The sequence below is a fragment of the Bos indicus x Bos taurus genome, chromosome 9 (genome assembly GCF_003369695.1).
Source record: "Bos indicus x Bos taurus breed Angus x Brahman F1 hybrid chromosome 9, Bos_hybrid_MaternalHap_v2.0, whole genome shotgun sequence".
Taxonomy (NCBI): Eukaryota; Metazoa; Chordata; class Mammalia; order Artiodactyla; family Bovidae; genus Bos; species Bos indicus x Bos taurus.
Genome location: NC_040084.1, coordinates 32,350,807 through 32,371,897, shown reverse-complemented (window position 1 = coordinate 32,371,897; position 21,091 = coordinate 32,350,807). Strand labels below are relative to the sequence as shown.

The following is a 21,091-nucleotide window of genomic DNA, read 5'->3' as shown; positions in this document are numbered from 1 at the left end:
GTCATCTGCGTATCTGAGGTTATATGACCCCTCAGTATTTACCTTGAGCAGAGTAGCTACGATTTTAGTTAGAAGAGCTCACCAGTAAATTAAGCTCTCTTCCTTCTGTCAGGATTGTGGAACCTTCTATAGAATAGACATTGTTTTAAGAATCTCCAGGGAAACAGATTCCATAACTTCCCTCAATAACCTGTTTTAGTGTTTAGCCACTGTTTCCCTTGGTAAATCTTCAGAATTCACCTAAATCCTTTGTGCTCTAGTTTTAGTCTGATCATCTCACATTTAACTCAGATATTACTGATAATCATATTGGTATTGAACCAAGTGACAGCTAGAAATATATACATATGTGCTAACATGAGCATTCAGTGTCAGCCTTATCAAGCACGATGAGTTAACATGCAGAAGACTGCTGCACCATGAACGTGATTAGAAACACTCCAGCAGTGTTTGCTTAAAGTCACAGCCCAAGTTCCTCCTCGACAGTTATCACACACAGACTCATGTGACATGAATCAGAGTGAGCAGCATTTAAAAGAATCCCCAAATGAAAGGAACTGTCCTCCGAATTGTGTCTGCCGAGTGTACTGCACCCCAGGGCATTGGTTCACTCTCTAGAAGCTGCCCCTTCCCACCCACCTTCTGAGAGGCCTCAGCCTTTTGCACTGTGTCCAGGATTAATCTAACAGCCACAAAAACAACAACCCCCTGAAGCCAGCATTAGGGTGTACCTTTAACTGTCAGAGAAGTTCCAGCCTGGGGGCCACTGCTTTGCTCAGTGGATTAGGAAAGCAGTGCTAAAGGGGGGCTCCAGGGACTTCCCAGGTGGCCCAGTGGTAAAGAGTCCACCTGCCAAGCCGGAGACACAGAGACCTGGGCTTGATCCCTGAGTCGGGAAGCTCCCCTGGAGAAGGAAATGGCAACCCACTTAAGTATTCTTGCCTGGAGAATCCCCTGGACAGAGGAGCTTGGTGGGCTACAGTCCATGGAGTCACAGAGAGTTGGACACAACTGAGTAGCTAAACAACCACAACAAAAGAACACTCAAGCTGGATGACAGCATCTGCCTGGGCGCCTTCCTTGCAGAAACAGGCGAGCAGCCCAAGACCCTGAACACTTGACATTTAGACTCAGAGTTCCCGAAGAGTGTTCCCTGCACCCGCCTCAAGGTGATAAAAAATATTCAGAAAATATGGGTTGACCGTGAACTAAGGAAGCATAAAGCTTTAATTGTGTGGGTTCCATCCAAAACCATAGCTACACCTAACTCACATTCATGATTTTGTGTTGTGTGGACCATAGTTCCCTGGACTGCTCCAAGACCCACTTCCCTCTTCTGTGTAACAAGATTAATAATATCTCCCCCACATCTAGTGATTCCTTAAAACAGCTGCCAGAAAGAGCTTCAGGATCCCACCAATCTGGATCGCACTCCTGACTTCCTACCATACTCTTCTTTGGGAGACTCATAAAAACTGTTAGTTTATTAAGCTCATCAATTCCTGAAGGAAAGGCTTCTGCTTAATTTTACTTAATCTAAAGTGACAGACTTTATTTTCTTGGTCTCCAAAATCACTGCAGATGGTGACTGTAGCCATGAAATTAAAAGTCACTTGCTCCTTGGAAGAAAAGTTATGACAAACCTAGACAGTGTATTCATAACTTTTCTTCCAAGAAGCAAGTGACTTTTAATTTCATGGCTAGTCACCATCTGCAGTGATTTTGGAGACCGAGAAAATAAAGTCTGACAAACCTAGACAGTGTATTCGGAGAAGGCAATGGCACCCCACGTCAGTACTCTTGCCTGGAAATTCCCATGGATGGAGGAGCCTGGTGGGCTGCAGTCCATGGGGTCGCTAAGAGTTGGACACAACTGAGCAACTTCCCTTTCACTTTTCACTTTCATGCATTGGAGAAGGAAATGGCAGCCCACTCCAGTGTTCTTGCCTAGAGAATCCCAGCGATGGGGGAGCTTGGTGGGCTTCCATCTATGGGGTCGCATAGAGTCAGACACGACGGAAGTGACTTAGCAGCAGCAGTAGCAGACAGCGTATTAAAAAGCAGAGACATCACTTTGCCAACAAAGGTCTGTCTAGTCAAAGCTATGATTTTTCCAGTAGTCATGTACAGATGTGAGAGTTGAGCCATAAAGAAGTCTGAGCATTGAAGAACTGATGCTTTCAAACTGTGATGCTGGATAAGACTCTTGAGAGTCCCTTGGACAGCAAGGAGGTCAAATCAGTCAAACCTAAAGGAAATAAACCCTGAATATTCAATGGAAAGACGGATGTTGAAACTGAAGCTCCAATACTTTGGTCACCTGATGTGAAGAGCTGACTCATTGGAAAAGACTGATGCTGGGAAAGATTGAGGGCAGGAGGAAAGCGGGGCGACAGAGGATGAGATGGTTGAATGGCATCACCAACTCAACTGACATGAGTTTGAGAAAGCTCTGGGAGATGGTGAAGAACAGGCAAGTCTGGCGTGGTGCAGTCCATGGGATCGCAAAGGGTTGGACACGACTGAGCAACTGACAACAATGTTTCCTCAAGTGGGTATGACATCTCCCTTACCTAGGGGCCAGCCTGCCCCAGGGAGAGAGATGACAGGTGAGAGAGTTTGCAGCAGTCCTCATGTCAGCTGGACCCCTCTGGAGGTCTGCATGCCTCTTTGCAGTCCCCATGTCTCCAGACATTCTTTCCCTAAAGGGGTAGGTGAGCGGGACTCCAGAGTCCCCACTTCAGCTCCCCAGACCTTCCGTGTAAGTGGCTGTCTTTTCCAGAGTTTTCACGTCAGGGGCCCTGCCCCTCCCAGTTAGAATTGTCCGAGCGCTGCCTGAACTTGCTGACAGGACTTTGTGCTTGAAGACATAAAGAGAAAAAGAAGTGGAAAAGATAACCAGGAAGGACAACGGTGACTGGCAGACCGACTTTGTCTCTACATCAGGGGAGCATACAACAGATGTGGATATTATCCTTAACCAGGTATTTGTAAATTTTTGTGTAAGAATGAACTGACAATTGTATTTTCTTTATTTTTAAGCATTTGATTTTTAGGAGACCTGAAACTCCATTCTAAACTTGGGAAGAGAAGGCTGCCTTCATCCGTTCACCGCACCTGTCCAAGAACCCTGATGGGAGAAGAAGGCATGCTGTAAGGCTTCCACTCCCCTCAAAAAGTAACCGTCCCACCCACCCCCAAAGATCCACTGATCCAGACTTCAGAGTAGGGACCTGGTGGGGCAGAGGACACATGGGCCTGAGGCTGCAATGGCTCACATGGTTTCCAGATGTGATAGGCAGGGGCAGCCTCTTTCAAAGGTTTGTTCTTGAAGGGCAGTTGTGTTGAAAAGAGCCCTGTGCAGAGTTCAGAGAGTGGCTGGAGTCAAGCTTTCCCACTTAACTGATCTTGCATGATTTCTTATACCTCTCTGAGACCCAATTTCCTCTCTGTGTAATAGGATTCATGGTACCTGCATGTGTGTGTGCTTAGTCGCTCAGTCATGTCCAACTCTTTATGACCCCAAGGACTGCAGCCTGCCAGGCTCCTCTGTCCATGGGGATTCTCCAGGCAAGAATACTGGGATGGGTTGCCATGCCCTCTTCTGGGGGATCTTCTCAACCCAGGAATCAAACCAGGGTCTCCCACATTGCAGGTGGATTCTTTATCAGCTGAGCTATCAGGGAAGCCCTCATGGTACCTGGTCTGCATTTGACAGTGCTCAATAGGAAGAAGAGGAGGAGAGAAGAGGGCGACAGAGGATGAGATGGTTGGATGGTATCACTGACTCAATGGACCCAAGTTTAAGCAAATTCCGGGAGATACTGAAGGACAGGGAAGCAGGCATGCTGCAGTTCATGGGGCCACAAAAAGTCAGACACGATTTAGCAACTGAACAAACAAAAACAAATTTAATAGGGCATTTAATAGGGCTCAATAGTGCTCAACTCCCCTGAGTCTGTGATGAGACAAGGGCATCGGGTCCTTAGCAAGCATTAAACAGAAACCGCCCTTGGGGGCTGCGTGCTGACTGCATCAGCGCTTTCATTCCACCTCCTTGCCCATCACTCAGACCAGGTCCCCTGTCATTTTCACTTTCTCTTGCTAGGATTGCCAGCTACAGGGACAGCTGGAGGTCACAGCGCCGAGACACCAGCAAGCCCAGACATTCAGCCGCGAGTACCAGCGTCGGCCATGTGCGCCTGCCATGCAGAGAGGGCTGCTGGAGGTTGGGCTTAGCAGCTGCAAGAAGACAGGACACTGAGCACAGTGGGGGCTGGGTTTTGGTTTTGGTTTGAGGGTTTTCTCTTTCACCCAGGAACCATTTGAATCCACGCTTATCTTTCCGGTTGATTTCTTACCTGAGTCTACTCTTTTGGTTCCTAATCCAACAAGATGAACGTTCTTAACTGCATTTCAACTTTCTCTTTTCCCCTTTGAACTACCATCTCTACCTCTTCTGTTCTGATCTCCTTTCTCCACACTCCCATCCTTTTTGTTCCTGGGTCTCCTAATATCCTTTTGAAGCTTCTGCACTTTCACAATAGGGACTGGGGGAACCTCTCCCTGCAAACATCTGGAGCTGCCTGGGAGCCCCTAGGCTCAGACTGCCGCGCTGTGAAATGCACTCACATGGCAAGCCAGTGCCTGTGTCTAGACATGACTGAAATAACTTTCATCCTTAGAACATGTGAGGCACCCTGATCTTTTCTATCCCAGTCTTTTTAACTTTTGTCTTCATTTTCCCTTTCCTCCTTCCCTCCGTCTCCCCTCCCCACACTATTCCTCACCCCTTAAACTGATACTCAGGACTCATTACTGTCATTACTCTCGTTCATGGATTGAGACTTGGGAGCCCTGGCCCTAGGGAGGAGATCCTCAGCTTCACTTTTTGAAACACGTAGTATCTGTACCGAATGAGAAAGCCATTCCTCCCCAAACAGATGAAATTTTAAAAATTCTCCTAAAATAAACTCAGAGACAGGGAGAATAGCAGGTCTCTAAGGTATATGGAAGAGCCATCTTGGGGTTTAGGAAATGGAGATCACTGTCCCGGTGCTTTGAGGACAAAGCACCATTGTTCCTCTCGTCATGATTCCCAGTATCTGCTGCCTCCTCCCTCCCCCAGAGAAGTTCTGAGGAAGAATCTTGCATTGGTCAGAATAATGGTCCCTCAAAAATGTGCATGTCTTGGTCCTGTCCCTGGCACTTGAGACTATGTTATATTATGTGGCGAGGGGAGATTAAAATTGCAGATGGACAAATTGATACAACCACTATGGAGAATAGTATGGAGATTCTTTAAAACATTAGGAATAAAACCACCATGTGACCCAGCAATCCCACTACTAGGCATGTACCCTGAGGAAACCAAAATTGAAAAAGACACTTGTAACCCAATGTCCATTGCAGCTCTATTCACGATAGTTTGAACATGGAAACAACCTAGCATCTGTTGACAGATGAATGGGTAAAGCAGCTGTGGCACATACACACAATGGAATACTACTTAGCATAAGAAGGAACGCATTTGAGTCAGCCACAGTGAGGTAGGTGAACCTGGAGCCTATTACGCAGAGTGAAGTTAGTCAGAAAGAGAAAAAAAAACAATGCTTGTATACTAATGCATATATACAGAATCTAGAAAGATGGTACTGATGAAACTACCTGCAGAGCAGCAGTGGAGACACAGATATTGAGAGCAGACTTAGGGACACAGCTGGCGAAGGAAGAAGGAGAGGTTGGGAGATATGGAGAGAGTAACAGGGAAACATACATTACCATATGTGAAATAGATAGCCAATGGGAATTTGCTCTATGACTCAGGGAACTCAAATCAAGGCTCGATAACAACCTAGGCGGGTGGGATGGGGAGGAAGAGTGAGGGATGTTCACGCGGGAGGCAACGTGGGTAAACCTGTGGCCGAGTCATGCTGATGTTTGGTGGAAACCAATGCAATACTGTAGAGCAATCATCCTTCAATTAAAAATAAATATATAAATTAAAAGAACTTCCCAAAAAATTGCAGATGAAACTAGGATTGTGAATCAGCTGATCTTGTAATGGGAAGAATATGCTAGACTGTCTGGCTGAGACCAGTGTAATGACAAGGGTCCTTAAAAGTGGAGGTGGGGGAGTCTAAGTGGGATGCCAAACAGAAAGACACCACAACTCTGGTTTCTGGTACTGCCATAAGGAGCTTGGAGGTTGTTTCTCCATATTAACAACAGGTAAAAAGATAAACAGATTGAAAAATCAACAGCTCTTCTAGGATGCATAACAGCAAGGAAGACCCAGGGCAAGCCACTGCCCACGAGACTAGAAAGACAGACAGATAGGCAAATACATGGCATTTCTGCCTCTCTAACAGAAACTCAACCTAGATAGCATATTAAAAAGCAGAGACATTACTTTGCCAACAAAGGTCCGTCTAGTCAAGGCTATGGTTTTTCCTGTGGTCATGTATGGATGTGAGAGTTGGACTGTGAAGGAAGCTGAGTGCTGAAGAATTGCTTTTGTACTGTGGTGTTGGAGAAGACTCTTGAGAGCCCCTTGGACTGCAAGGAGATCCAACCAGTCCATTCTGAAGGACAGCAGCCCTGGGTGTTCTTTGGAAGGAATGATGCTGAAGCTGAAACTCCAGTACTTTGGCCACCTCATGCGAAGAGTTGACTCATTGGAAAAGACTCTGATGCTGGGAGGGATTGGGGGCAGGAGGAGAAGGGGATGACAGAGGATGAGATGGCTGGATGGCATCACTGACTCGATGGACGTGAGTCTGAGTGAACTCCGTGAGTTTGTGATGGACAGGGAGGCCTGGCGTGCTGCAATTCATGGGGTCGCAAAGAGTCAGACACGTCTGAGTGACTGAACTGAACTGAACAGAAACTCAAGAGGGGAAGTTACCACAGGAACCAATGCCAGGGTTATCATGAATTATTACTGTTGAGTTGCTAGAGGCTCAATGCAGACAATGCTGAGAGTTAAATACTCCGGGGGGACGCTCTCAGAGGGGGTCCGCACAATATTGTGAGATAAGCTCTCTCCAGGGGCTTAACCAGGTCCCCACAGTAAATATTGGAGGGAAAAACTGGTCTCAGACTTCCAGTATGAGAAGGGAAGGGGGAAAGGAACGATTTTAAAATATGCCAGAACATTTTGTTCTTAGCAAGGCGTGCCCTCTGCAGAAACTCTTATCTGAGCCTAACCGGCTAGGTATTCTCTGACTCTAACTGACCGAGGGAAAGGAAATATCCAACTCCAGCCCACTTAGCCATCCTATTCCACCTAAACAGGAGGGAAAACCTGAGAAACACTTAGGAGATCCCAACCCAGAGGCACAGGCTCACTAAAAGATTGAGACCTAATCATGGGACCACTCCCAACACCTCACCATTACATACTGTTCACAGAAGCTCCTTTTACCTCGTACATCATGTCCAGCTATTAAGAAAAAATGACAAGGCATACTGGAAGACAAAAGACAGAATTGAAGAGACAGAACAATTGTCAGACCCAGACGTGGCTGAAATGTTGGAATTCCCAGACTGAAAATTTAAAACAACTTTGATTAACATGCTCTAACGGATAAAATAAACAACTAGCAAGAAAGACTCCACCAGCCACGGTTGGCTTAGAAGGTAGAAAGGTGTATAAGCCGAGGGATATAGACGTCCTCTAGAAGCTGGAAAGAGCAAGAAAACAGATTCTCCCCTAGATGCTCCAGAAAGGAAAACAATCCTTGCAGCACCTTGATTTTATCCCAGTGAGATGCATTTCAGACTTCAGACCTCCAGAACTCTAAGAGAATAAATGTGTGTAGTTTAAGCCACTAAGTTTGTGATATTAAAGCAGCAACAAAAAATGAATACCAGTATATTTTTGGTCAAGCACAGCATACTATGAGTTGGAGCATTTCTGAGTTCAGGGTTTATTAAGAATACCCTTTTTTTCTTCCATGGCTGGCCCTGGCACTTGGCATTGTCCCGTCTGAGAAAGGAAGAATGAAGTGAGGTCTGGCCTGACGACCTGCCAAGCCACTGAGGTCAGGATGCTGGAGGATAGGGTGGGTAACTGTGATGCTGAAGAGAGGGGGTTCCCTGGAGGGTCGATCCTTCCTCCTACTTCCCAGCAAAAATCACAAGACTGTCACTCTGCAAACTGTAATTTTACTTGATTTTTTTTTTTTTTTTTTTGCCACATTGTGCTGCTTGTGAGATATTAGTTCCCCGACCAGAGATTGAACTCACGCCCTTAGCAGTGAAATTGCCAAGTCCTAACCGCTGGACCACCAGGGAATTCCCTATCTGATTTTTTTTTTTTTTTTTTTTAAGAATAAAGGCAATCACTGTGCTTCAAGGTCTAAACTGGTTAAGCTGGGGGACCCCCTAACTATATTTCCAGACCAGAGATTTCCTAGAGCAGACGTTGACGAGGAGGGCTTCTCATGACACAATGACAAGTTCTGTTTGAGTGCCTATCCATCTGGAGCTCTCCTTCACCTTCTAACTCTCCTTCACCCTCCTTGCTGTTAGATTCTATAATACCTCAGGGCTGCTGTTGCCTGAACAAGACATCTTGAGAAAATAAGTTAAGCTCCCAGACTTAGTTTCCTCCTCAACAGAATGCCAGCGCCGCCCTGTTCAGAGACTCTGACTACACCACCCATGCAGGCACTTAATCAAGCCCTGGAAGGACAACAGGAGGATTTCTTCCCTGGTTTATAGCTGCTTTCTCTCTGCTGTGAGGCCCAAGGTTTCGTGTACATTCCCATCTGAACTCGAAATGGATTGTGGGTGTTTATCCGTTCAGTTCAGTTCAGTTCAGTCGCTCAGTCAAGTCCGATTCTTTGCGACCCCATGGACTGCAGCATACCAGGCCTCCCTGTCCATCACAAACTCCCAGAGTTCACTCAAACTCATGTCCATCAAGTCAGTGATGCCATCCAACCATCTCATTCTCTGTCATCCCCTGTGTGTGTTTATAAAATTATATAATATATATATTAAATATACAGAATTGTTTCTGGCTGTGGGTCTGCTTGTTAGGTTCAGAAGTTACCCTCCTTGTCTATATGAGGTCAGAGAAGAGTACACGGCATTCGCCAATTACACCAGCGGAATATTAGAGAATGGATGTTTTGCCAAGACTTTTCCTTCCAGCCAAGAAACAAAGCTTAGTCTGCTTCTATCTCAAAGTGTTCTTTGCGTCCTGGATTTACAAATTCTGCCGTGCTTTGTGATCTTCAGAAAGCTAGATTCTTCACCAATAGTTTCCTTATATTAGAAGATGCCTAGAGTGCTAACGACTCTCAAAGCTCCATGTCTTTAGAATGGGTCAGATCAGGTCAGTCGCTCAGTCCGACTCTTCGCGACCCCATGAATCACAGCACGCCAGGCCTCCCTGTCCATCACCAACTCCCGGAGTTCACCCAGACTCACATCCATCGAGTCAGTGATGCCATCCAGCCATCTCATCCTCTGTCATCCCCTTCTCCTCCTGCCCCCAATCCCTCCCAGCATCACAGTCTTTTCCAATGAGTCAACTCTTCACATGAGGTGGCCAAAGTACTGGAGTCTCAGCTTTAGTATCATTCCTTCCAAAGAAATCCCAGGGCTGATCTCCTTCAGAATGGACTGATTGGATCTCCTTGCAGTCCAAGGGACTCTCAAGAGTCTTCTCCAACACCACAGTTCAAAAGCATCAATTCTTCGGTGCTCAGCCTTCTTCACAGTCCAACTCTCACATCCATACATGACCACAGGAAAAACCATAGCCTTGACTAGACGAACCCTTGTTGGCAAAGTAACGTCTCTGCTTTTCAATATGCTATCTAGGTTGGTCATAACTTTCCTTCCAAGGAGTAAGTGTCTTTTAATTTCATGGCTGCAGTCACCACCTGCAGTGATTTTGGAGCCCAGAAAAATAAAGTCTGACACTGTTTTCACTGTTTCCCCATCTATTTCCCATGAAGTGGTGGGACCGGATGCCATGATCTTCGTTTTCTGAATGTTGAGCTTTAAGCCAACTTTTTCACTCTCCACTTTCACTTTCATCAAGAGGCTTTTGAGTTCCTCTTCACTTTCTGCCATTAGGGTGGTGTCATCTGCATGTTGAGGTTATTGATATTTCTCCCGGCAATCTTGATTCCAGTTTGTGTTTCTTCCAGTCCAGCAGTAATTCAACTTTATTTTAATCACGAGTTATGGTCAACTAGTTGACTGTCCCATGGTGCTCAGGTCCTTAAATTATGCCCTGCTCAGTGTCTGGCCAATCCTGACTTTATATAAGGGGCCTGGGATACCTAAAATTTAGCTCCACATTCTAGGCGTTAGGCTCAGTCACCCTTCCTGAACCATCTGCTATTCAATATCTGGTACCTAGGAATCTGAATGTTGAGAATCTTGCCTTTTCAACCTGCTAGAATTCTCTAGTCATTTGAGGCTCGAGGCTCTGCCATGCTTTTGTCAATCTCCTTTCTTGGAACAATCCTAACTGTGAGCTTCTGACAACCTTCCGCAATATCTTCAGCCGATCTAAGTTCTTGCTATATCCCAGAAGGTCACCACCTGCCAGAATTCCACTGGGACTTACTGCAACCTTGTGCCCATAGACCATCCCTGTACTCATTCCTGCCCTGCTACCTACCCTGCCTACTGCATTTTTTCTTGGCACCTGTTCCCTGGTGCTTGTTTGCCCAGCCCCTCCCAGCCTGCCCGTCCCATGGGCAGCTGTAGTCAGCTGGGTTATGCCTGGCCATACCCCAAGATATGTCAACAATTGATAGATCACACTTTAAGAGCCAGAAAATCTTATTAGACTGAAATGTTAATTAGGACAGGAACTCTTGGAATGTAGCAGCAGGCAGGGCGAACAAGGTTTGGACAGTGGGGAATGTGTAAGCATCACATCAGGGAATTACTCTCTGAGCAAAACACAGAAGGAGATGCCTCAAACTGAAGAAAAAATACATGATTGCTGATTTTACAACACAGTTTTAAACTTTCTTCTTGTTTTCGGTGTTTTTTTTAACTTTAAAAAAATTATTTTTAATTGTGGTAAAATACCCATGATGTAAAATGTACCACCTGAACCATTCTGAAGTGCAGAGTTCAGTGGCAACAAGCCCAAGCACACTGGTGTGCAACCATCCATCTCTAGAACTCCTCTCATCTTGCAAACTCTGTGAGCATTAAATTACAAACTCTTCTTCCCCATCCCCTCTCCAGGCTCTGGCAACCACGCTCTGCTTTCCCTCTCTGTGAATTGGACTACACTCGTTACCTCATATAAGTGGAATCTTGCAGCATTTGTCCTTCTGTGATTGGCGTATTGCACTCAGCATAATGTCCTCCAGGTTCATCCATGTTTTAGCGTGTGTCAGAATTTCCTTCCTTTTTAAGTCCGTTGTCTGTATATCTCACACTTTATTTATCTACTTACCTGTCAGTGGACACTTGGCTTGCTTCAACCTGCCACTTGGCTATTATGACCAATGCTGCTGAGAACATGGATGCATGAATAGTTTCTGAGTCCCTATTTTCCATTATTTTGGATCTATACTCCAAGATGGAATTTCTGGATCCTGTGCTAATACTATTTCTTTATTTTTTGGCTGTGCTGGGTCTTTTTCCTCTAGCTGTGGTGAGTGGGGGCTGCTCTCTAGATGGGGAGCGCAGGCTTGTCATTGCAGTGGCTTCTCTTGTCGCAGAGAATGGGCTCTAGGGCTCATGCAGGCTCAGCAATTGTGGGTCCTGGGCTCCGCAGCACAAGCTTAGTTGCTCCAAGTCATGTGGGATCTTCCCAGACTAGGGATCAAACCCTTGCCTCCCGCGTTGGCAGGTGGATTCTTTACCACTGAGCCACCAGGGAAGCCCTTTAATCTTTTTTGAGAAACTGTCACACCATTTCCATGGTTGTTGCACCATTTTATATTAGCACCAACAGAGCATGAGTTCGTTTCTCCAATACTTGGTATTTTTCTTTTTATGATAGTAACCACCCTAAAATATTTGAGGCAGCATCTTTTTGTTTTTTCATAAATCATCTGTAAGTTTTCTTCCTCTGAAAATATTTACATGCCTCTCCCCACAGATGAATATTGTTCAAGTTAAATGACATCACCTCTTGGCCGTCACTAATCTGTAGCCTAATTGTATTTTTACTAACAATGATTTTCATCTACCCGAGTCTAAAGTTTAGCAAGGGCCTCATCATCAACAGTTCTTAAGTAAAAAATGAACTAAAGATCTTAATATGAATATTTGATTTTATTTGTTTTCATGATTTTATGTACATAAAAGTAGCTATAAGTTTGTTTTTACTTTGCCCTTTTTCAGAAACCTAATAAATTTACTTTCAAAGGTGATGACATATTCTGTAGATATGCAAAAAACTTAAAAGTTTTAAGGTTTCTGAGGGTCTTTAAGGAATAACTAAGTCTTTAGAGATGTGGGAGCAGTCATGATTATTCACAATAATCATTACTCAAATTATTCCAATACCAAATATTTCAAGGAATAAAGGCATGTTAAAAAGCCTGGTCAGGGACTTGCCTGGTGGCACAGTGGATAAGAATCCACCTGTCAGTGCAGGGGACACAGGTTCAATCCCTGGTCTGGGAAAATTCTATATGCCGTGGAACAACTAAGCCCCCATGCCACAGCTACTGAAGCTTGAGTGCCCTAGAGCCCGTGCTGTGCAATAAGAGAAGCCACTGCAATGAGAAACCCAGGCACCGCAACGGAGCGTAGCCCTTGCTCTCCACAACTAGAGAAAGTCCACATGCAGCAACAAAGACCCAGCACATCTATTAATTGATTAATTTTTCAAAAGCCTGGTCAAATAAAAGCATATATAAGCAATGCTGAGATTCTAGTCATATTGCTTTTCATGTTAAATTTGACTGTTAGCTATAAACCATAGTGAGAGATTGAGAAGGTACCTCTTACTCTCAACCTGTCATTCACTGGTTTAAAACACATTTCCCTCCATGTTGGATTCATAATGCCTGGTATAGTTGCTGGATATTTTGCAGTTTCCGAAGTGGCTTCAAGGCTGTCCTATTCCAGTTGCAATGACTGTCCATTCTGGAAACATCCACTTAGCAAATGGGAAGAAAAAAAAAAAAAAGCCGTCCCTGGAGTTTGTCTTTGGGTGTCCCTAGATGGCTTGACACTGCCATGGGTAATTCCCCCTGGAAGTGAAGAAGGACTTCCCATCTTAAGTCATTTGTACACCTCGGACAGAGGGTTAGGGTAACTTTTGCCTCGTTTTCTTATAAGAACAACTGAGCTCAAATCTAATTTATAATCAGATCTTAAAAAGTATGACAATTGTCTTTGGGCCTCTTCCTCAAGTTTACTTAATCCCATCAATTTACGGGGCACCTAAAGACTGCATCAGTTACAAGTGAGGAGAAACGAGGTCAATCCTCCCGTTTGCTCATCCTCATCACTTCCCCCCTCACCTCCGGTTCACCTCGTGGTCATGGAGACCACTGATGCCTGCTCTTTGTCTTCCACTGCTCACTTTCTCATTTGTTCTCACAGTCTCAGGCTTGGGATTTCTCTTCCCTCCTGACCTTCATCGGTATTTCAACCTCCCATCGTTTCTCCAATTACAGTGCGTATCTTCAACATTGATTCAATATCCCTGCTCTCATTTTCTCTTTCCCTAAGTGCTTTTGAGAGAGAAGATAATTAAGTTATGTCACTCAGAGATCACTATCTTCTGCTGGCACTGAACATCTCCCCAGAGAGATGACTGGGTTAAGCAATGCTTAGGCTAAGGACAGAAAGACATGGCAGAGGTCAAACGAGGAGACAGAGAGAGAGAGAGAGACAGACAGACAGAGAGAGAGAGAGAGAGAGAGCATCCGCAGAACTCCCTATGCAAAGTCTGATTGGTGGAAGTGAAGTGAAGTGAAAGTCGCTCAGTCGTGTCCTACTCTTTGCCACCCCTGGACTATACAGTCCATGGAATTCTCCAGACCAGAATACTGGAGTGGGTAGCCTTTCCCTTCTCCAGGGGATCTTCCCAACCCAGGGATCAAACCTAGATGTCCCACATTGAAGGCAGATTCTTTACCAGCTGAGCCACGAGGGACACTTGATTGGTGGAGACTGAGATAAAATTAATTACAATTGTCCAAAAAAAGTGGTCATATGAAGCTCCTGATCAAAAAAATATAAGTCACTGCCTGCTCCACCCCTAGACCTTCTCATGTGATTTTCTAATTCTCATGTCAATCCCTTTTCCCTCTATGCTCATCGCCCTTACTTCTTTCATTTACAATCCATCAGCACACCGAGCATCTCTATTTTAGAAATGCTCTGTAAGTGCACCCACCACTAGCACCCTAGTCCCAGCTGCTGTACTATCTTGCCTGGATTACTGTCATAACCTCTAAAGCAGTCTCTTTGGGCTCCCACACTTGCCTTTCTGCTCTATTCTCAGCACAACAGCCAGGATGGTCTTTTTAAAACAGAAATCACATAATGTCATTCCTTTGCTCCAACAGTATGTCCACAGCTCATAAGAATAAAACCCCAACCGCTAATGAGGGTTCCAAGGCATAAGATGAGCTGTCCTCTGATACAAGTCTGATTTTGTCTCCTCCTACTCTACCACAACCTCACAAACCTCTTTGCTGTTCCTCCAACATTCTTAGTAAGTACCTACTGTATGTGTTGGAGAAGGCAATGGCACCCCACTCCAGTACTCTTGCCTGGAAAATCCAATGGACGGAGGAGCCTGGTAGGCTGCAGTTCATGGGGTTGCGAAGAGTCGGACATGACTGAGTGACTTCCCTTTCACTTTTCACTTTCATGCATTGGAGAAGGAAATGGCAACCCACTCCAGTGTTCTTGCCTGGAGAATCCCAGGGACGGGGGAGCCTGGTAGGCTGCTGTCTGTGGGGTCACACAGAGTCGGACATGACTGAAGTGACTTAGCAGCAGCAGCAACTGTATGTGCATGCATATGTGCCTGCTCAGTCACTTCAGTCCTGTCCAACTCTGCAACGCCATGGACTGAAGCCCACCCCAGGCTCCTCTGTCCATGGGATTCTCCAGGCAAGAATACTGGGGTGGGTTACCATTTCCTTCTCCAGAGGATCTTCCCGACTCAGGAATTGTACCTGTTTCTCCTGCATTACAGGCAGATTCTTTACTCACTGAGCCACCTGGGAAGCCCTCCTCCATTAGTCTGTGGCACACAGGGTTGCAAGGAAAGCTGGGAAATGTAGTCAGTACAGATGTCATCCATTCACTTTGCAAAAACTCTGAGGTGCTATGACTAAAGGCAATAAAAGAATACAGGATGGGTATATATTAAATATGTCAAATATTTGATATATCAAGTATATCAGTCAAATATATCCTGGTCAGAAAAATCTCTCCTTTTAACCCTTCTGAAAATGGCCTCACCCAGTCACTGTATATCCCTTTATCCTAAGTTTTTATTCCTTTTCAGCAAATAATATCAGCTAATATATTCCAGTTTTATTTGTTTATTCACCACTTTCCCGCATCAGAATGAAATACCAGATACCCTGAAGGCAGGGATTTTTCTTTGTTCACTGCTGTATTCCAGTGTCTAGAACAGCACTGGGCACATAGTAGGCATTTAAAAAGTATTTGTTGAATGAATGAATAAATGAATAGCTGTTGAATCACATTTATAGTTCAATAAATATGGAATGGAATACGGTGGTGATAAGTTTTTAATTTACTCTTGAAAACTGGAGGAATACCAATTAAAGCTGCTAGCAATTTTTCTGTAACACATTTCTGTCACGGAAAATAATGAGTAGAATAGGCAATTTATTTCTTTATTTATAAATGTGGAGTGTATTAGTCAGGGTTCTCCAGAGAAATGGAACAAATAGGATAGATCTAGATAGCAGATGTATTATCAGAATTGGCTCACAGTTTTATGGAAGACAAGAAGTCACACAACCTCTCTGCCATCTGCAACTGGAAAACCAGTGGTATAATTCAGTCTGAATCCAAAAGCTTGAGAATCCAGACACCAATGGTGAATTTCCTGGTCTGAGTCTAAAGGCTAAAAACCAGGAGCACTGATGTCCCAGATCCGAGGGCAGGAGAAGATGAATATTTCAGCTCAAGCAACGAGACAGAAAATTCACCCTTCCTCAGACCTTTTGTTCTGTTCAGGTCCTCATCAGATTGCTTGATGCCCACCCACATTGATGAGGGTGATCTTTGCTCAGTCTACTGATCCAGATGCTAACAGACACCCTCACAGGACACACCCAGAAATCATGTTTGATAGCTATTTGGGCATTCTTAGCCCAATCAAGCTGACACATAAAAACAAAATTACCACAAATTGTTATGGGGGAAATGTGGAATTATTGTTAAGCTTTCCAGGTGGTGCTAGTGATAAAGAACTTGCCTGCCAATGTAGGAGATGTAAGAGGCATGGATTCGATCCCTGAATCAGGAAGATCCCCTGGAGTAAGAAATGGCAACCCACTCCAGTATTCTTGCTTAGAGAATCTCATGGACAGGAGCCTGGTGGGCTATGGTCCATGGGGTCGCAAAGAGTTGGGCATGACTGAAGTGACTTAGCACATTGTTAAACTAAGGATATTGCAACTTGAGATGTTGAATGTTCTGCATAGTAATAAAAAAATAAGCGCACATTTCCTGAGACTTCGCTGAGTTAAAGTAAAGCACTAGGAAATTTGGGGTTGAGATTGGTTTGTCCTCAAAAATTCTTGTTGTTTCTTGAAGTTCCTTTTGTGTCGTCAAGGCCAAATATGTACCCATAAGAGGTTGTGAGCCTGAGCCCCAGAGGGAGGGAGAGGCAGCCTGATCTTCCTTTCACCTTAAGCTGAAAGCTGAGGAGGACCATGACAGGAGTGGATGGCACAGACCAGGGCTCTCCAGGCTCCATCACTGATGTTCTGATATGTAACTGACTAGTCAAGTGTCTTGTCTGGTCCATGGAGAAAGCCTAGTGGTGTGTGCATTAAGCCTTAATGAAGAAAATGGCTATTCCCACTGACAGTCATCATGATGTGGGAATGAGCTGGCCCAGGATGGAGGAGGGAAGGAACTTCTCTTCCTGAGGCTGGACTCCCAGGTGGGAAGATATCTAGGCATGCTCTTTGGTTGGGGTTGGTTTGGCCCCTCCATGTTGAAGTCTGATAGAAGTTTCCCTTAATACCCCATGCTCTGAGGTTCCTCTGGGTACCTGGCCCTTAGCAGTACCCATGTAGCAGCAGTGCCTGTTACTCTTTATTCTAAATGTCTGTTTATCCCCACCACAGCCCAGACTTTGCTTGGCCATGAGGATGGAGAGAGCAACTGGAGTCCTTGCTCAGAGCAACAGGCACAGTGGAACCAGAGCAGCCTGCAGAAGTCAAACACACCCTGGAAGTTTTGAGGAACTCCAGAGAGCCAAGATTCAACAGTTTGCACACCTTCTTCCAGGATGTTCAGAAACCACTTGAGAAGTAAATTCAGAAGAAAAATGGGCTTCCTGCAGCCCATGAAGAGGGTTCTATTGCAATGTGGATATTAAAGAAGAATGTTCTTGGTTTTTTAGTTGGTGAGATATGGAGAAATATCAATTACATCTGATTGGGAATACTGAGAGAAGGATTTATATTTCTTGTTTCTGACATCCCAGAGTGTTTCTATTTATCCTAAGGAGCATCATAGCTGTCCCAGATATTTTTCAGAAAAAAATTATTCTAAAATATAATGTCATACTGCCTATTAGGAGAAAAGAGACTGACAAGCAAACCAGAGTGTACCACCTGCTCCATCAGAAACAAATGAGCCTTCCTTAGACATGGTTTCCATCATTCGATTCTTCTGCCCCAAATAACTAATGGCTCCTTGCTTCCTCTAATATTAAGATGACATCCTGCTGCTAATTTTCCCTTTTCGAGGGAGTCCTCCTAGCAGCTAAATTTATTCCTATTATGAGCTTTCCATCCCAAGGGTTTGACAGACTCCCTGCCTATTATTTACTTTGTTTATCCTGGCCTTTAGCTTTGCTCATTTTGTTCACATGACCAGAGGAATTTATCCCTTGATTTAGGTTGCTGCTGCTGCTAAGTCGCTTCAGTCGTGTCTGACTCTGTGCGACCCCATCACAGAGTGATGGGGTCACAGCCCACCAGGCTCCCCCGTCCCTGGGATTCTCCAGGCAAGAACACTGGAGCGGGTTGCCATTTCTTTCTCCAATGCATGAAAGTGAAAAGTGAAAGTGAAGTCGCTCAGTCGTGTCCTACTCTTAGCAACCCCATGGACTGCAGCCTACCAGGCTCCTCCATCCATGGGATTTTCCAGGCAAGAGTGCTTGATTTAGGCACTGTCTTTAATTGTATGCTAAATGTTTTTGCATCTATTCATTTTGATTCTTCGACTAGATGATTCTTCAACTAGATGACAGTTCATCTAGGTTTTTCAACTGGATGACATTCTAAATAAGAATGTCTCTTATTCCTTTTATGTTCCTTGCTGCACCTACTGCCATTCAGGCACCTTACAAGGCTCAATGAACACATTGTTATTAAATCTTGGAGAAGAAGTTAGGAATCACTGATTTGTAACTAGTCCTTATAACTGAGTGCCCTTCTGCCTGACACATATGAAGGGTTAGTGTTGGTTTCCTAATGCTATGGAAGCAACTGGCCACACACTTGGTGGCTGCAAATAGCAGAAATTTATTCTCTCAAAGTTCTAGAAGTCAGAAATCCAAAACAAGTTTCACTGGGCCAAAATCAGGTGTCAGCAGAGCCATTTCCTCTGGAGGTTCCGGGGAGACTTCATTCCTTGCTGCTCTCAGCTGCTGGTGGCTGCCAGCGTTCCTTGGCTTATGGCCACACCACGTCAATCTCTGCCTCCATGGTCACATGATCTTCTCTTCTGCTTGTCACATCTACCTCTGTCTGTCTTCTATAAGGACACTTATGTTTGCATTTGGGATCTTCCTGGATAATCCAGCATAATTTCCCCATGTCAAACCCCTTAATTTACTTATATCTGCAAAGATCCTTTTTCTGTTTAAGGTTACATTTACAGGTTCCAGGGATTAGTGTGTGCTATTATTAGGGGCCATTATTTAGCCTACTTTAAGTTATAATTTAAACCACATTCTTAAAATTCAATTAAGTAAATATAAAAGCAATGGAAAAAGACAATGGTGAATTAGAAGGAAAGAAAAGTTCTCAATAAAGTAATGACCACTCTACACACACACACATACATACATGCAGGCATATACCCACACATATATGAGTTTCTGTGTTAGCAAAAGTATTTCCTGTTCCATCTTTAGCTTCACTATGGACCAGTGTCTTATTTACTTAAAAAAAAGAATTAAAAGACGTCAGGTATTTAATTGAGACTGCCAACATGACAAAAAGAAGATGGAATTCTATGTACAAAGAGACTTGTTTATAACTAAAATATTTTTTAAAGTTTCAATAAAAATGGTATCTAAGGTTAATACAGGTAAAAGAACTATTTGGACGGATTAGCTTGAGATAAGACATAATTGAATCTGCAAATGTTTCTATCAAGTAAAGTTCTTACTTCACTGCATGCATGCATTCCTCCCAAATCCCATGGATTTAATGAATGATGTGCAATACAACTACAACACTCAACACTTGTATAACAACTTATAGTTTATGAAGCTTTTGACATACCTAATCTAATTCAGTTATCACCCCAAGATGGTGAAATAGGCAGAACAAGTATTATTTTTTCCACTTTTCTGATGAACATAGAGATTCAGAGAGAGAAAATGACTTGCTCAAGAAAACTTGGCAAGTAATCGTCAGATGTTAACCATGACCCAGGTTTTCTACTCTCAAGTCAATATATCTTCAAGTACACTAGAATTAAATTCGGGATAAATATGACAGTAATAAAAAAGTGAAGTGGGCAAAACACATGAAAAGGTATTTCGTACAAAAGAAAAACTATTTGGTCCCAAATCATAAAAGTCTCAAACCTCATTCGTGATCATGGAAATGCATACATACAGCAAAGAGATGATAGCAAGAAGAAAAAAAAAAAAAACCTCTGAAAACACTAAATGCTGGAAAAAGGGACCAAGCAATTCTTAATCTGTTGCCGATGGGAAAGTAACTTTATACAAGCACCTTCGAAAACAGTTTGGCAGCGCCTTATAAGTTGACCATCATATTTCCCTACAACCTAGCAACTCTTTTTCTAGGCATATCCAAGATGAACTTTTGTACCTGTGTATGTAGAGAGGCGCACAATCAGGTCTAAGCAATGTAGCTTTTAACAGCAAAAATTGGGGAAAATCCTCCAATGTCCATCATCAAGAAATAGATAAATAAACTGTAATACAGCCATGAAACGGAATAACAAATTAGGGCACATGAAGTCATATGAATGAATTTTAGCAATGCAATTTTCAAAAAGTTAAAAGTCTTGGAAGATTTCAACCATAATAATACCCATTTTACAAAGTTTAAAATAAACCCAGACTAAACAATTTTTTACATGATAGTAATGAATTTAATCTTTAATTGAGAAATGCATAAATGGACATCTGAGAGAGTTCTTGGCTGATGAGCTGTTTGTTCTGCTGGAGCACTGGCAGCCACTCACTCTACCAATCTGCCTCTTCCATCTTTGGGTCTACCTCTAAACTGGCCCAAACTTAATCCAAATCTGGGGATATTCCTGACACACAAAAGTACTGGCAGCAAGACCAGCAGTCTGGTTTTTATTTTGGTTCTGTAGCTTAGTTTAATGAGAGTATTTTGAAACCCGGTTTCCAGTCAATCAGATGGTAATATTTATTGATCCAAAAATATGAATAACACATTGTATCAGGTACTGTGGGGAACCTCAGAAAAGCATCCATCATTCGCATACTCATCCATCCATCCATTTATTCATGTAATATTAACTGATCACCTGCTATGAGCAGGCAGTGGAATCTAAGATGAACAAGATAATGTTGCTGCTCTTAAGACACACAGTCCCATGAGGGAGAGAGACATATTAATACATCAGTAAAAGAAGATACGATAAACCCAACATTGGTGTCACAGGCAGGGGTCAG

The 21,091-nt window shown here is 43.8% G+C and overlaps 2 long non-coding RNA genes across 2 annotated transcripts in view; one reads left to right on the top strand and one right to left on the bottom strand.

The window, feature by feature from the left end:
- LOC113898195 overlaps window positions 1–17,626 on the top strand; it is an 82,266-nt gene extending 64,640 nt beyond the window's left edge. The window contains exons 2-3 of the long non-coding RNA XR_003512570.1: window positions 3,043–3,153; window positions 17,301–17,626. This is a non-coding gene — a long non-coding RNA (uncharacterized LOC113898195). The remainder of the gene's footprint in view (window positions 1–3,042; window positions 3,154–17,300) is intronic.
- Window positions 1–21,091, bottom strand: part of LOC113898196 — an 84,517-nt gene that overhangs the window by 49,083 nt on the left and 14,343 nt on the right. The window lies entirely within an intron of this gene.